Here is an 18,774-nt window from a genome sequence, read left to right as displayed (position 1 = left end):
CATGTCCCGCCCTCTTACGGTTGTTATGATCCATTTTAAATATTTTCACTTACTTCAAAATTTAATACTGAACCAATGAACGACATATTTCCATAGAAGTGAACATTATTATGCTACGAAATAATTAAATATATTTCATTAGCAACCCTTCTTTTTTAAATTGCATATTAGAAGTACTTGTTACCCAAAAATGAACAAAATATTCGAGGACAAAATATTTAGTTGGCACAGAAACAAGTGGACAAAGAAAAATTGGGAAAAGATTAAGGACACAATCATTCTTGACCGAAATATTAATGGACAAATAATCTTTTGGTGGACGAAATGTTTGTTGGACTAATTTCCTTGGGCAAACTAGCTGTGGACGTGAGATAGTGGACAAATTGTCTGATGGACGTACTGCTGTGGACGTATCGTCCTGGAAGCGGGCCGTTTTATGTACGACGCTAATTTAAACACTAAGGGCCATCTTCATGGACATTCTTAACGCGGGCTTCCGGTGGATGATAAGCGAACTAACGTTTTTCGTATTCATAAACCAGAGTTAGCGATATGATACACGATACATGATACATGATATACGATACGATACGATACGATACGATATGATATGATATGATATGATATGATATGATATGATATGATATGATATGATATGATATGATATGATATGATATGATATATGAGATATGATATGATATATGATATGATGATATGATATGATATGATATGATATGATATGATATGATATGATATGATATGATATGATATGATATGATATGATATATGATATTCATATTCATATTTATTATCATCATCATACGGCTTTCCGGTAGTGGTTTCTCTCACATTTCTGCATATGGTCCACCACTCCCTTGATTACATTCAATCACATATCCTTTATATTTCTCCTGTCATCTTTATCTCCTCATAACTTATAATTACCTAAAGTTAACCCTATTTTTGTCCATTTCTTCCTCCATCCTTTCTGATGTACAGTATTTTCAACTCTTTACCTTCTTTATCTTCCCTCAACCCCATTCCCGAATACTATTCAATATTGTCTACCTTTCTCTTATGTAGAAACATTCTCGTCTACATCTACTCATCCATCTCTACTACTATCGCTGTCATCTTTCATTACTGTTATCACTAATTTTCTGTTTATCAAAAACCTTTTTATCACTGACTAGTATTCACTAATATTTCTACTTTCTTATCTACATTATCGCATTGTATTATTTGTCTCATTTATTGTTCCAATGTTCTAATGTTTGTAATACGATATGATATGATATATGATATGATATGATATGATATGATATGATATATGATATATGATTTGATATGATATGATATGATATATGACATGACATGACATGATATATGATAAGATAAGATAAGATATGATATGATATGATAAGATAAGATAAGATAAGATAAGATATGATATATGATATGATAATATATTTGATATGATATGATATGATATGATATGATATGATATGATATGATATATGATAAGATAAGATAAGATATGATATGATTATGATATGATATGATATGATATGATATGATATGATATGATATGATATGATATGATATGATATGATATGATATGATATGATATGATATGATATGATATGATATGATATGATATGATATGACATATGATATGATATATGATTTGATATGATATGACATATGATATGATATATGATTTGATATGATATGATACATGACATGACATATGATATATGATATATGATATGAGAAGATAAGATAAGATAAAATAAGATAAGATAAGATAAGATAAGATATGATATGATATATGATATGATAATATATTTGATATGATATGATATGATATGATATGATATATGATAAGATAAGATAAGATAAGATATGATATGATATGATATGATATGATATGATATGATATGATATGATATGATATATGATTTGATATATGATACATGACATGACATATGATATATGATATATGATATGATATGAGAAGATAAGATAAGATAAGATAAAATAAGATAAGATAAGATAAGATAAGATATGATATGATATATGACATGATATGAAATATGAATGCTGTACAAGTAATTAGTCGATAGCCGGGGCTAGTTTAGCACGCTCGTAGCGGGGGCTAGCGAAATTTCTATGCATACTGCCCTAGATTTTTGACGTGGAATTACGTTTATGAAACTTCTAGGCTTTAAGTTGGTATATTTACGACATACCTCGGTATCAGTTACTGTTTATTATTCTGATTTGCCTTCGACACGTGTAGCCTACATTAATTCGTGGAATATAGTAATAATCTAATGCGCGTACGGTGTGTTGGCCCTGTGGTGTAACGTCTTGAGAAACTTCATCCGACTTACGATTACATTGAAGCGGATCATATATGCTAACCGATGCCTGCCTCACACCTCGAAATCTCTTGTCACGCCTCGAGCCTCAGAGTCATTTTCACTAACACGACCTCCATTTAGAGACGTGAATTGATTTATGAATTTCTACAGGAAGAAGTCTGGGTACAATCGTTCCACTTATTGCCTGCGGTTTATTTAATAACACTGCAATAAGTGTGTGTGCAAGATTTGTTATCCGACTCAGATGAGAAATGTACGGAGTTTAAAACTAGACAATACTTTTTTTAAAAGGCACAGCATTCAATTACTCTCCAAACACTTTTTTCTTAAATGTTTCAACTGTTACATAAATTCTGGTTGTAGTATCATAAAAGTCTTTTTTATCTTACTCAACACATTTTTTCTCAGCTCTTCTCACCGAAGGCTAGAGTTCATAGCCCGGGCATTTGAAGTGGATTTCGTAATCGCTAAAGAATTTGAAGAGCGGTTTATGCGGGTAGCTGCCATTTTCCTTGCCATTTTACCACAATATATGATCTCACTAACATAAAACGAAATGGCTGACCTAAGCAATTACATTCTCTGCAGCAAGGGTACATTGAGAGGAATGCAAATTCACTGAAACAAGATTATCTGTCTTTAAAAACTGTATTTTTTTAACAAATAAAAAATTACATAGTTCAAAATGATTGTATTTAATGGAGAGGCGGCGTTTATGTTGACAGTGACTTATCAAAATAATGATGAAACAGAAAAGAATGATAGCGAGTCATCAAAATAACCACGAAATAGAAATAAGTGTTGATGAAACAGAAATGAGATAAAATGTTGATGAATCGGAAATGAGATACAATTTGGAAGCGAGTTATCGAAATTTAGTAATGATGAAATGAGATATAATGTTGGTAGCGATTTATCAAAATAATAATGAAACAAACATGAGAAATATGTTGATGAAATAGAACTGAGATAGGCCTACAACGCTGGTAGCGATTTATCAAAATAATGATAAAACAGAGATGAGATACAGTGTTGGTGAAATAGAAATGAGATATAATTTTGTTAATGATTTATAAAAAATAATGATGACATAGACATGAGATACAGTGTTGATGAAATAGAAATGAGATACAATGTTGGTAGCGATTTATCAAAATAATGATAAAACAGAGATGGGATACAGTGTTGGCGAAACAAAAATGAGATATAATTTTGGTGGCGATTTATAAAAAATAATGATGACATAGACATGAGGTACAGAGTTGATGAAACAGAAATGAGATACAATGTTGGTAGCGATTTATCAAAATATTGATAAAACAGAGATGGGATTTATAAAAAATAATGATGACATAGACATGAGATACAGTGTTGATGAAATAGAAATGAGATACAATGTTGGTAGCGATTTGTCAAAATAATGATAAAACAGAGATGGGATACAGTGTTGGTGAAATAGAAACGAGATATAATTTTGGTGGCAATTTATAAAAAAATAATGATGACATAGACATGAGATACAGTGTTGATGAAATAGAAATGAGATACAATGTTGGTAGCGATTTATCAAAATAATGATAAAACGGAGATGGGATACAGTGTTGGTGAAATAGAAACGAGATATAATTTTGGTGACAATTTATAAAAAAATAATGATGACATAGACATGAGATACAGTGTTGATGAAATAGAAATGAAATACAATGTTGGTAGCAATTTATCAAAATAATGATAAAACAGAGATGGGATTTATAAAAAATAATGATGACATAGACATGAGATACAGAGTTGATGAAATAGAAATGAGATACAATGTTGGTAGCGATTTGTCAAAATAATGATAAAACAGAGATGGGATACAGTGTTGGTGAAATAGAAACGAGATATAATTTTGGTGGCAATTTATAAAAAAATAATGATGACATAGACATGAGATACAGTGTTGATGAAATAGAAATGAGATACAATGTTGGTAGCGATTTATCAAAATAATGATAAAACGGAGATGGGATACAGTGTTGGTGAAATAGAAACGAGATATAATTTTGGTGACAATTTATAAAAAAATAATGATGACATAGACATGAGATACAGTGTTGATGAAATAGAAATGAAATACAATGTTGGTAGCAATTTATCAAAATAATGATAAAACAGAGATGAGATGCAGTGTTGGTGAATTAGAAATGAGATATAATTTTGGTAGCGATTTATAACAAATAATGATGGCATAGACATGAGATACAGTGTTGATGAAATAGACATGAAATACATTGTTGGTAGCAATTTATCAAAATAATGATAAAACAGAGATGGGATAGTGTTGGTGAAATAGAAATGAGACATAATTTTGGTAGCGATTTATAAAAAAAATGATGAAATAGACATGAGATACAGTGTTGATGAAATAGAAATGAGATACAATGTTGGTAGCGATTTATCAAAATAATAACGAAACAAATGAGATACAATGTTGATGAAACAAGCATGATGTATAGTGTTGATAGCGATTTACCAAAATATTGACGAAACAGGAATGATATATTGTACATACAGTGCTGATTGCGATTTATAAACACAATGATGAAACGGAAATAATACACGGTGTTGATAGCGATTTATCAAATAAATGATGACATAGGAATGAGATCCAATGCTAATAGCGACTTACAAAAATAATGACGAAAAAGGAATGATATACGTATCGTGATGATTGCGATTTATGACAATAATGATATATAGTGTTGATAGCGATTTAACAAAATATAAAAACCAACAGTAATGTTTGTTCCAATGTAGGCCTATATAAAGAATTATATAAATGAATATCAGTTAAAAATAATGTAAATTGAGCCTCAAGGGAGTTCTTATATAAAACGATACAATATTTTACTAAGATATTAATAAAATGCAAACCACTTATCATAGAGGGATGAAATTTTGTACATGTGTTATTATTGCCAGATACACCAGTGATAAGTTTTGTAAGTTTAGTTTTAAAAACATGGAAGTTAGTAATTTCAGTGTAGTGGTCCCTTAATTACAAACAAAATACACAGCTGTTAGTTAAAATCAATGAATTAAAATTATAATAGTTAAAATAAATAGACTATTAAAGTGAACTTCTTAAGGGGAGGCAGAGGTGAATATTTCAAAATCCACAAAATTTATCCGATTTGTTTGAAATTGATCATGGATACTAAGTATGTTATTAGTAATGGACATACCAAGTTTCAGCTTTCTACAGTAAGTACAATAGTTCTGTAAATATTAATAATTTTATAAAACTTTATATCGTTTGATATAAAATGCTCCATGCACCATATTGTAAGAAATTTTCAATATTTCTTTTTATTTAGGCCTATATGTTCAGAGAAGGTATATAAATAATGATAAGTATTAGTTTATTATGGGAATAATATAGTAATACAGTTATCTTGGTTTTAATTTCACACTTTTAAGGGCACAAAATCAAAAACTAACATCGGAATATCAAAATAAAGATAATAAAAATGAAAAAAAAAACAAATTTTCATTTTTTCTTCAGTTTTGTTCGAAAATTTCACCTCTGCCTTCCCTTAAAGAGCAAAGAGAAATACCGAAAATATATTCCATATTGTTAGTAACTAATTATAACACAGAATTTTGACAAATTTCCGTATTGTGAAATGCAAATCGGTTGTCTGAAGAGTACTGGCTGTATGATCATTTTAAGTTCTGGTCAGCATGTCTTTGAGCATCCATAAGACCTTAAAATAACCATCAATTTTCGACAAATACAAGTAAGGGCACTCCTAGAACCGGAATCCGTGACTTCGGAAGGGGAAATAACGACGAAGCGAAGGGTCGCGTGTTGATACTTTTTTAATTTAGAAGTGACAGAATGAGGAATGAAGATATATGATCGAAACTAAAAATACAGAACAAACGAAAAGTTACAATGCAACGCAGAACAAACTGGTTGAATCGCATGAAATGAATGGAGAAGAAGTGTGTACCGGGCTATCACCAAGCTACAAACTCACTGGGGTAAAAGAATAAAGACAGACTAAGAAAGAGGGACGAATAAAATACGTTTAACATGTAATGAGATTTCTAGTGCATCACGTGATGTACAAGGAAAATGATTTTTTTTTCCATGTTGAATCTTTCGTACACCACTTTTAACACTTGAATATAAATAATTGATTAAATGGCGATCTTACTCGTGTTAATTGTGTAAGCATGTACGACTTACAGCTGTTTCGGTGTTTCTTCACACCATCCTCTGAGCCTACTAGATCTCGGCGTCATCTCGAACTTCGCTGCCTGTTTTGCGGGTGCGTTCGATTGTTGAAAAGTGTTGAAATGTGGTGTCAAATAGTGTGTGTGTTCTGAAATTGATCTGTGTGTTGAGAATTTGATCAGGGTGTGTTTTAGTGTGTCTGTATATTTTATATTGTTCTAGTGTGTTGAGTTTTTGGTTTTTGGGTTGTGTGTGTAGGATTTCCATGTCTGTATTTATGTTATTGTATGTGTGGTTAGCATTAGTTATGTGTTCGGCATATGTAGATGTATTGTGTCCTCTGGTTATTGCTTTAATGTGTTCTTTGTATCGAGTTTGGAATGATCTGCCTGTCTGTCCAATGTACAAACTTTCGCAACTATTGCATGTGAGTTTGTATACGCCTGTGTGGTTGTATTTATTTGTTTGTTTTGTTTATGTGTTGAGATGTCTTTGTAGTGTGTTTTCTGTTCTGTATGCTATGTTGTATTTCTGTTTTCTGAATGAGGATACGATTTTGTGTGTGTTTTTGTTTTCGTATGTTAGTGTGATGTATTTCTTGTGTTCTTGTGTTTGTGTGTTTTTGTGTTTGTTGAGTTTTTGTTTTGTCTTCCTTATGATGTTGTCTCTTATGTTTGGGTTGTAACCATTTTCTTGTGCTATGTATTTGATTGTGTTCACTTCTTCATTGTAGTGTTGTTGGTTCATGGGTATGTTGAGTAATCTGTGTACCATTGCCCTGAATGCAGCATGTTTGTGTTGTATGGGGTGATTAGATGTGTATGTGTGTGGTGGTGGTTGGTTTTCTGTATATTTTGAAGGTGTGTTTGTTGTCAACTTTTGTTATGATGATGTCTAGGAAATTTATGGAGTTATTGTTTTCGAGTTCCAGTGTATATTGGAGTGTTGGGTGTATTTTGTTTATGCATTGGTGTTGTTTGTGTATTTGTCGTTTGATTTTTTTATTCAGTTCTAATTTACAAAATTCATACAAATACAGCTTGATTCATGTGCATAACTTCAGGAGATCGTCCTTCTGATTAGGTATTGTGTTAGGAATTCGATGTTCAAGGGCTACAGAAGTAAGAATTTCTTCTACACCGATGAAAACAAGAGTTCTGGTAATATAAATTAAGATAACGTAATAAAATTTAGTCTTTTATGCGTCACAAAACGAAAATTACAACTTTGCTAAAACTCAAATACAGTGGAACTCCACAAATAGACGCTCACCTTCGTATACTTCACGATACAAGGTAGTCAACGCATCCTGTCCCGCGCTGCACAGGGCTAACCAGTTGAACCAGTGCAGTAATGTGCAGATACTCGTACACGTTGGCAGTAAGGCAGGGAACAAAAAATGTGTACTTATGTTGAGGCAGGAGTTACAAATATTGGAACGGTTTAATCAATCAGAGCCATCTCGCAAGAATTTGACATTTCGATCAGAACAGTGCATAGAATAAAACAAAATTCATCTAATCACGAGGCATTCTGTAGGCATTCTCTTGAATGGTATACACCATTTTAAAATAATTTAATACATAAACACAACTATTACAAGAAATGCTCAATAAGATTTTGTACCTTTATTCTCTTCGGCTCTAATCAACAATAACAAAAATGCAGGTTACCAGGCGACGATAGAAAAGAAAAGATGCGAAAACGAATGTGGTGCATAAACAATTGAATGGTCTTTCATATTCAAGTACAGGGACATCACTTTATTTTTACTTCAATTTTTATTGTACCTGAGTTTTTTAATGTACTTCACTCCCACCCCTTCTACTAATGAAGTTCCAACTGTCCTCCACACAGAACCAAGACCGCATATAGTAAACAGCACTGAGTTAGTGAGTATAGTACGTTCCAGAAATATGTTCACGTTTTCCAGTGACGAGCTTGAAATTGACCTGGTTGTTCTTGATAACCAAACGTCTAGGGGATTTAGGTTTGAGGAACGAGCAGGCCAAGGTGTGGGGGCCTCCCCAATCAATCCAGCAGTCCTGGAATGTCAGCATCAGGTGTTCACGCTCATTGCGGAAAAAAATGTGCTGGTGTGCCATCATGCATGAACCACATTTGTATATTTGCTTACATGGTACATACTCCAGCAAGGTAGGCAATACATTAATCAGAAAGTCCTGATAACGATCCCCAGTTAATCTTGTGGTAGCACGTATGGCCCTTAATCTGTCGCCAAGAACGCGTGCATATATGATGATTGAGAATCGGTGCTGATGCCTTGTTTCTTCAACTGCATAGGAATTTTCATCAGCCCACACATGCTGATTACGAAAATTCACCACACCATCTCTACTGAATCCCGCTCATATCCGCAACCAAACTTTTCTTTTCGATATTCCTTGCGACGTATCAGTATTCCATCAACTACGGTATGATTATCTGGTAGCCTGCTGTATTTGTAGGGTAGAAAAATTGCATTGCCATAAATGGAACAAGTGTTCAGATCTCAGAAAGTATGTGTTGTAGGACCCATGTTTATTAAACATTTTTTCTTGCTTTGATGCATACTATCACCTCCTAAAATATTGGACACTTTTTTTAACACACTGTTTCGATGTGACGTCATATTCGACGCGTGGCACAGCATGCAGATGTGTTTAGTTACGTGTAATTCTAAGAGTTAAACAATTACAATTTAGTGTTAAATAAGACACTTTGTATCAAATAAATTATATTTCATAACGAAGGACAATAATTAATATATCAGAAATAAAAATCATATTCCAAAAAAGAAGGTATACAGGGACATCATTTTATTTTTACTTCAACTTTTATTGTACCTGAGTTTTTAAATGTACTCCGCTCCTATCCCTTCTACTAACTTTCAATATTCAATCATTTTCGCACAGGTACTGTCGTCCATTTGCCTACGTCGCATCCCGATATCCCCACCTGCTTCTGCTCGCCCCTCTATAAAGGCTAGTAGCTGGGCTGTCTTAGCTATTTTCTGAAAACATTAATTTCTGTTAGGAATTGGACGTCTACGTAATATTATACAACTATTTAAAATAATTTAAATAAAAGAACCTCGTTAAGTAATTAACTGTCACGTGATTTCCCCTCTTTCTACGATCCTGTGACATAACGACTTGGACGGAGAGTAGATAGCATGTCTAAGTAATTTTATCTGTGCGGTCGGGCAGAAGTGAAGCTTGAATTTACAGTACGCAAGGCACTCTTTTATAGAGTAGGTACAGAATTATTTCAACATGAGTTACTAGTACGAAGGACGACAGTGATAATTCGAATTAGATGCAATAGTCTATAGTGCGATAATATGCACAAAAGAACTGAAGCCTGTATCGAAATGAAGGGCCACCATTTTAAAAAATGTGTTTAAACATCCATATTATGATTATTTTTCAATTGAACTTATTTCTCTATATTGTACGCTAATGTGCTGTAGACAGTATAATATAATATAGACGCTAAATAACCTAGATGTTGATACAGCGTCGTAAAATAACCCAATAAAATAACAAAACAATGATGAAATAGACATGAGATACAGTGTTGGTGAAACAGAAATGATATACAATGTTGGTAGCGATTTATCAACAGTAATCTCACGAGAGGTTTTGATTTATCTAGAGAAAATCAAAACTCGAGTGGGATTTAATTGACTATTACACGATTAGAAGAAAGTATATAAAGATTATAAGTAACAAAGTACTTCAATACAATAAAATATTAATTGACTTACGAAAATAAACCTGTATTATTGCACCATTACGCTAGATGGCAGTTGTGCCGACTATTGAATCTTCATTGAACTCTGTAGACGGTTACTAGTCAAGAAAGCTTTGTTGATTCAGTTTCATTTTTATTAAGACAGTTGCATTCCACTTCAATTATCCGAATCCCAGTAATCAACGTCACTTGACAGATGATTTTCAATAAATCTTAATATTAAACAATCTCTGATACGTGACTATCCATAATATCATATAGCAGAAGCTATAACATAACCTAACTAATATACACAAGTATTAGAAAAGTTTTAATTAACGACGACGAAATAAAAAATAAACATGAATAATTTTAAAAGGAATAATTATTGAATGTACAATTTTCAAATTTGAATGTGGTTGGTGGGTCAATTGATATTATATTGGACGTGTGCGTAATAGAAGTGGAACTCGTTGATTTAGGCCTACATGGTGTATTCAACTTATTCAGGATTTCAGAATGAATAATTTTAAAAGGAATAATTATTAAATGTACAATTTTCTAATTTGAATGTGGTTGGTGGTTCAATTGATGTTATATTGGACGTGTGCGTAATAGAAGTGGAACTCGTTGATTTAGGCCTGCATGGTGTATTCAACCTATTCAGGATTTCCGAATGGTGCTCTTCATTTATTTGTAAATTGGATTTCAGAAGATGCATAGGTATGATCAGTGATTTTTATTAATGCTTGTTCTTGAATGCCAATGCGAGTCATATTTGAAACTGCTGTGCATCGACTGGAGTGGTTTGTAATTTTATATATATTTTTGACGTCCAGACCAGCGCAGTTTCAAATGTTGGCAAACAAAGAAACAAATGCTAGGGACGCGATAAAATTAAACAAATGCTAGGGACGCGATAAAATTAAACAAATGCTAGGGACGCGATAAAATTGTGCGATAAGCAGCCATGATTGGTCGAAATACGTCCTTTCGTACCGTTTTATTGGTCAAAAGTAGTATGACGTAGTAAGAGTGTAATAGTCAAAATAATAACGAAACAAATGAGATACAATGTTGATGAAACAAGCATGATGTATTGTGTCATTGGCTTAGTACAAACAAATAAGTAGAAAACTCACATGTTATGTCCTGTGCTGGGCTTAGAGAAAACAACTATATTACACTATTAAGTTCGCATCGATAACTCAGTTCATGAGTAAAAACACTTATTGTTAATAATGTACTGTATTTTGATTAAACAATAAATTTGTTATAAATCACTACCAAAGAAGATAACAAAAACATAATGACAATTATCAAACTCAAAATTGCGATATTTCCTAGTTCACGTAAATGGATGAACTACTTTTCTTCCCTCCTATATACCTAGTAAAGTGATTTGTTTGAATTTTACGCCAGTGTCATCGAACTCCAGTCGTGGAAGGGGGTAGCAAATGGTGTTTCCGGTTCTCGAGCGTTAGCCAGGTTAATATTAAAAATGTTAGTAAAAATAAAATGATGTCCCTGTATAAATTAATATAACGTAATAAAATTTAGTGTTTTATGCGTCACAAAAAGAGAACTACAACATTGCTAAAACTCAAATATTATAGGCTAGCCATTACTCTATGTTTTCATATTCATTGTTATTGGTGGTTCAACATTGTACTGCGCGCTATCTGTTCAAATAGGTGTCGCTAGAATCATGAGAGATAACTCATAACTAGAGACGGCACTTCGTCCCAGGAGGCTAGAAGGTTAAGTATTGCTAGAATTATACTGTAGCGGATGACGTCGCGTGCGTGCAGCAAGCGGCTCCTCCTCTGTGGTCAAGTTGGGCAGAACAAAATATTGATCACGTTAACAATTTACACTAACATTTACAATTTATATTATTTAAACTATGTACACTAGAATACGCTATTTTCACTATTTACACTATGATAAAGAATGTAGGCATACATTTACCAAACATTATTTACACCATTATGCACAGTGTTGTGTACTTTAAAGAAAGGTGTTTTATTTCATAATACTATAGCCTACTTATTTTGTAAACAGGGTATAAAGAGATTTCAGACATTTGACTACTTTCAAAGGCCGATTGGCAAAAATACTGCTTTTCGTCTCTAGTATATGATCTTTCTTCAAGTACAGGGACATTATTTTATTTTTACTAACATTTTTAATATTAACCTGGCTATACCTTTGGATTAATGATTGAGACCCGAAAACACCGTTTGCTACCTCCTTCCACGACTGAAGTTCGATGATACTGGCGTAAAATACAAACAAGTCACTTTACTAGGTACAGAAGGGAAGAAAAGTAATTCATCCATTTACGTAAAGTAGGAAATATCGCGATTTTGAGTGTGATAATTTTCATTAGGTTTTTTTTAATCAAAATACAGTACAGTATTAGCAATAAGTGTTTTTACTCACGAACTGAATTATCCATGCGAACGTATTCATTATGCAGTGTATATTATACTGTATACAGCACATTAGCGTACGATATAGAGAATGAAGTTAAAATGAAAAATAATCATAATATAGATATTTAAACACATTTTTGAAAATGATGGCCGTTCATTTCGATACAGGATTCAGTTCTTTTGTGCCTAATATCGTACTATAGACTATTGCATCTAATTGCAATTACCAGTTTTGTCCTTCATCCTTAGTAACTCATGTTGAAATAATTCTGTACCTACTCTATAAAAGAGTACCTTACGTACTGTAAATTCAGTCTTCACTTCTGCCCGACCCGCACAGATAAAATTACTCAGACATGCTATCTACTGTCCGTCCAAGTGGTTATGTCGCAGAATCGTAGAAAGGGGGGGGGGAATCACGTGATAGTTAATTACTTAACGAGGCCCTTTTATTTAAGTTATTTTAAACAGTTGCATAATACTACGTAGACGTCCAATTAATTCCCAACAGAAATTAATGTTTTCAGAAAAGAGCTAAGAAAGTCCAGCCACTAGTCTTTACAGTGGAGCGAGCAGAAGCAGGTGGGGGAAATCGGGATGTGACGTAGGCAAACGGGCGACAGTACCTGTGCGAAAATATGATTCAATATTGGAAGTTTTCGTCACTGGAAAACGCGAACATATTTCTGAAACGTACTATAATCACTAACTCAGTACTACAGCCTTGGTTCTATGTGAAGGACATTTGGAAATTCGTTAGTAGAAGGGATAGGAGCGAAGTACATTTAAAAACACAGGTACAATAAAAGTTGAAGTAAAAATAAAATGATGTTCCTGTATAACTTCTTTTTTGGAATATGATTTTTATTTCTAATATATCAATTATTTCCTTCGTTATGAAATATAATTTATTTCATACAAAGTGTCTTATTTAACTCTGAATTGTAATTCTTTAATTATTAGAGTTACACGTAACTAAACACATCTGCATGCTGTGCCACGCGTCGAATATGACGTCACATCAATATTTTAGGAGTGATAGTATGCATGAAAGCAAGAAAAAATGTCTAATAAACATGGGTCCTACAACACATACTTTCTGAGATCTGAACACTTGTTCCATTTATGGCAATGCAATTTTTCAGCCCTACAAATACAGCAGGTTACTAGATAATCATACCGTAGTTGACGCTCCTGGCATGGAATACTGATACGTCGCAAGGAATATTGAAAAGAAAAGTTTGGTTGCGGATATGAGCGGGATTCAGCAGGGATGGTGTTGTGAATTTTCGTAATCAGTATGTGTGGCTGATGAAAATTCCCATGCACTTGAAGAAACAAGGCATCGGCACCGATTCTCAATCAACGTATGGGCAGGCGTTCTTGGCGATAGGTTAAGGGCCATACGTGCTACCACAGAGATTAACTGGGGCTCGTTATCAGGACTTTCTTATTAACGTATTGCCTACCTCGCTGCAGTATGTACTATGTCATCAAATATACAAATGTGGTTCATGCATGATGGCACACCAGCACATTTTTTTCCGCAATGAGCGTGAACACCTGATGCTGACATTCCAGGACGGCTGGATTGATTGGGGAGGCCCCACACCTTCACCTGCTCGTTCCTCAAATCTAAATTCCCTAGACATTTGGTTATCAAGAACAACCAGGTCAATTTTAAAGAGTGCGTGATTCCTTACGCCAGCCATGGCGAAAATGTGACTCGCGAGCATATTGTGGCTCGCAATGATAGCTATGCATTTCTCTTGCTTCCTACCTCCCCCAACCCCACCCTCTCGCTCACTGGAGTCAAACTCCGTTCCATTTGTATTTGTCTCTGACCTGCGAGTGGCGTATCGTCGCAATGTCTCTCTCGAAACCATGTACCTCTACAAAAACGAAAGTTTCAAGTAGGATGGGAGGACGCATTTTTTTGCTGCCGTATGATGAGAATATTAAATATATGATTTGTTCATAAGTATTACGAGGAACACGGTTGCATAACATAAAACGGCATTATACTACATGTCACTCATGAAACATTAAAAGGTTAAGTGTTATTATGTTGTTGTTGTTATTATTATTATTATTATTATTATTATTATTATTATTATTATTATTATTAATATCCGAAGCTTCGTTCTTTCGCTTTCTCTTTTGAAGCCATGCTCATTACAACTTACGTTTGTGAAAAATTATTTTCAAAAATGGAAATAGTAAAAATCAAATTTCGATCACGAGTGACAAACAAAATGCATTCGTGATCAACTACGACTGGCAGTAAGTGACATAATTCCTGATTTTGAAATTCTGTCGCAGAGACATTCTGAAGACAATTAATTTTAGGTTGTGTTAATGTGTCCTATGTTTTCTTATTCATTTCTTTCTTCGTTATACGTACTAAACATTAGTTTGTAACCTCATACCGTATAAAATTCTATTTGAGTGCTTCACGTAAGGAAAATGAAAAATCCGTTAATAAGTCAGACAGTTGCTTCACTTCCCCTTCGGGTGTCCGCCTCCCTCCATAGGTGCTATGCACGTTGCAGATTACACAGTGGCTCGGCGCACGATCACATTTTCGCTACGGCTGCCTTACGCCGAAGGGCAGAGGAATGCATAGCCATAAATGGACGTCACATTGAGCACCTCCTATGAACAGATCTCAGAAAGTATGTGTTGTAGGACTCATGCTTATTAGAGATTTTTTTCTCGTTTTGGTGCATACTAACATCTCCTAAAATATTCGATACTTTTTTTAACACCTGTATATCTATGAACAGCTAACTCCGTGCGCCTTGGGATAAAATACGGTCCCTACTCATAACATGCTGACTCAGCTGTAAGAATTACAGACGAGTTGGTCAAGGGTTGTGATTCATTTTATCAGCTGATAACCAATGCTGTGTATTTATTAATAAGATTACAGTTAACAAGGTAGTTACTGTACAGAATGTGAAAGTAAAATATCACTGAAAGAGCATATGAAGAAATTAATAAATTTCATAATCATTAAATGTCATATTACATACAAACTTCCACTGTTTTAATTGCATAAATTACAATTTTACAAACAACGTGATAATCAAATGTGGAGACACTACTTACAGAACATTTTCGAATAGCCTCGTGTACCGAACATTGTAAAAAAGTGTACTGTATCATGAATTTCACAAACCCCCAAGATTATGTGTACCTGACGAAGATTTAAAACAGACGGCCCTTCCAACGTAATATCCGCTCGCAATATAAATATGCATTATCCACGCACGTGCTCGTCTAACCCTGCTCCAGCCTGTTCTGTTGCAGCTTATTGATTTCAAATGTATTTTTCGCATTTATACTATTCTGTTCGCAATATGAAATACTGCTGTACATTCAAATAATAAATTGACAACATATAAGCCTATGAAATAAAGTATATAGTTATTAATATATTTTTACTCCCTCTTCTTCTTCTTCTTCTTCTTCTTCTTCTTCTTCTTCTTCTTCACGGTTTAGACTACGAGTGTTTATACCTAATCCGTTCCGGCTCCATATTATTTGGACCATCTCTTCTTTGGTCTACCCAGGTTTCTTCTACCTTTAGGTTAGTATTTTAAGGCTAGTTTAAGAATTCTGATTTTCGTCATCTTGTCTATATATTGTTGCAAATGTTTTCTTGTTTTTGTTTATTATTTCATTCAGTTCTTTTATTTTAATTGTCGGATATTGGTATTTTTTTCTTGTCAATTTTTGTGTAGCCAACTGTTGATCTGAGGAATAACATATTTTCTACAAATCAAGATTTCAGGTATAACTCCCTGTAAAGTTGATTTGAATAATTTCGAGGGAAAAATTGTTCCGGAGCCGGGTATCGAACCCGGGACCTTTGGTTTGACGTACCAACGCTCTACCACTGAGCTACCCGGGAACTCTAACCGACACCGATCCAATTTTTCCCTCTATATCCACAGACCTCAAAATGGGCTGACAACCGTCAAGCAACCAACTTCGAGTGCACACTAACTCCGTGTGACTTAAATTGTGGTTTTCTGTTAACGAACAGTGACGTGTATTATGCAAATCAAGATTTGAGGTATAACTCCCTGTAAAGTTGATTTGAATTTTTTTTTTTTAAGGTCACACGGAGTTAGTGTGCACTCGAAGTTGGTTGCTTGACGGTTGTCAGCCCACTTTGAGGTCTGTGGATATAGAGGGAAAAATTGGATCGGTGTCGGTTAGAGTTCCCGGGTAGCTCAGTGGTAGAGCGTTGGTACGTTAAACCAAAGGTCCCGGGTTCGATACCCGGCTCCGGAACAATTTTTCCCTCGAAATTATTCAAATTATTCAACATATTTTCTGCTACTTATATTCTGAATGTATGTCTTACAGTTATTGCGCATGTTTCTTATCCATATGCAATGGTTGTCATTGCTTTTTTATAGAATCTTTCCTTGCTTTGTGTTACAGTCTACGTTGTAACGTCCTTGTTATGTGGTTAAATTTATTTATTTTATTATTCGTGTCAACATTTTGAAACGAGACATTACATCTCATCTACAGTATTTGAACTGTTATACTTGCTATATAGTCACGTTACCCAGACTTAATTGGGATATACTTGGTATGTGTCTTTAAAGACCATCTTTTTTGTTTTTTGCCAAGTATTTTCAACAGTAATCTCACTAGAGGTTTTGATTTATCTAGAGAAAATCAAAACTCGAGTGGGATTTAATTGACTATTACACGATTAGAAGAAAGTATATAAAGATTAGAAGTAACGAAGTACTCCAATACAATAAAATATTAATTGACTTACGAAAGTACAAAACTGTCTTCAAATTTGTACCATCTCAACATTATAAACATTACGCTAGTCGATGGCAGTAGTGTGTTATGATTAGCTGTTTTCTTATCAGTTGTGCCAACTATGGAATCTTCATTGAACTCTGTGGACGGTTACTGGTCAAGAAGGCTTTGTTGATTCAGTTGCATTTTTATTAAAACAGTTGCATTCCACTTCAATTATCCGGATCCCAGTAATCAACGTCACTTGACAGATGATTTTCAATAAATGTTAGTATTAAACAATCTCTGATACGTGACTATTCATAATATCATATAGCTGAAGCTAAAACATAACCAAAATAATATAAACAAGTGTTAGAAAAGTTTTAAGTAGGGATGATGAAATAAACAAGAAAAGTTTTAATTAAGAATGATGAAATAAAAAATAAACATGAATAATTTTAAAAGGAACGGTTATTTAAAGTACAATTTTCATATTTGAATGTTTTAGTGGTTGGTGGTTCAGTTGATGTTATATTGGACGTGTGCGTAAAAGAAGTGGACTCGTTGATGTACATGGTGTATTCCTCAACTTATTCAGGATTTCCTAATGGTGCTCTTCATTTATTTGTAAATAGGGTTTCAGGGAAGATGCATAGTTATGACCAGTGATCTTTATTAATTCTTATTATTGAATGCCAATGTGAGTCATATTTGAAAGTGCTGTGCATCGACTGGAGTGGTTTGTAATTTTCTGTTTTTTGACGTCCAGACCAGTGCAGTTTGAAATGTTGGCGAACAAAGAAACAAATGCTAGGGTAGTGATAAAAATAAACAAATGCTAGGGACGCGATAAAATTAAACAAATGCTAGGGACGCGATAAAATTGTGAGATAAGCAGCCATGATTGGTTGAAAGACGTCCTTTCGTACCGTTTTATTGATCAAAAGTAGTGTGACGTAGTAAAAGTGTAATAGTCATTTTAAATTCTTTGGTAACATTTTTAAGTCAATAAGGCATTCTTTTCAAGTTATCTTCGTTTGTGCCCAATCAAATTTGATCGTCGGCAAACATCATACTTTTAATTACTGATCCTTCCATTTTAATTCCTCCTTTTCCTTTGAATTTCCGGCCTCTGACCACTTGATATACAATAAGCCAATTTATTCGACGAATACAATATTATTATCCACCATATTTCTTATGCGTTAACATA

At 33.7% G+C, this 18,774-nt stretch overlaps 1 long non-coding RNA gene and 1 other non-coding gene across 2 annotated transcripts in view; both read right to left on the bottom strand.

Annotated features, from left to right (window-relative positions):
- The window catches only part of LOC138692276 (uncharacterized), a 612,905-nt gene that overhangs the window by 578,872 nt on the left and 15,259 nt on the right, over positions 1 to 18,774 (bottom strand). The gene's annotated exons all lie outside the window — the stretch shown is intronic.
- TRNAD-GUC (transfer RNA aspartic acid (anticodon GUC)) lies at positions 16,630 to 16,701 on the bottom strand. The gene has a single exon. It is a non-coding gene; the product is annotated as a tRNA-Asp (tRNA).

The sequence above is a fragment of the Periplaneta americana genome, chromosome 16 (assembly GCF_040183065.1).
Source record: "Periplaneta americana isolate PAMFEO1 chromosome 16, P.americana_PAMFEO1_priV1, whole genome shotgun sequence".
Classification (NCBI taxonomy): Eukaryota; Metazoa; Arthropoda; class Insecta; order Blattodea; family Blattidae; genus Periplaneta; species Periplaneta americana.
Note: the sequence above shows the minus strand (reverse complement) of the source record. Positions and strands in the feature narration are given on the sequence as shown.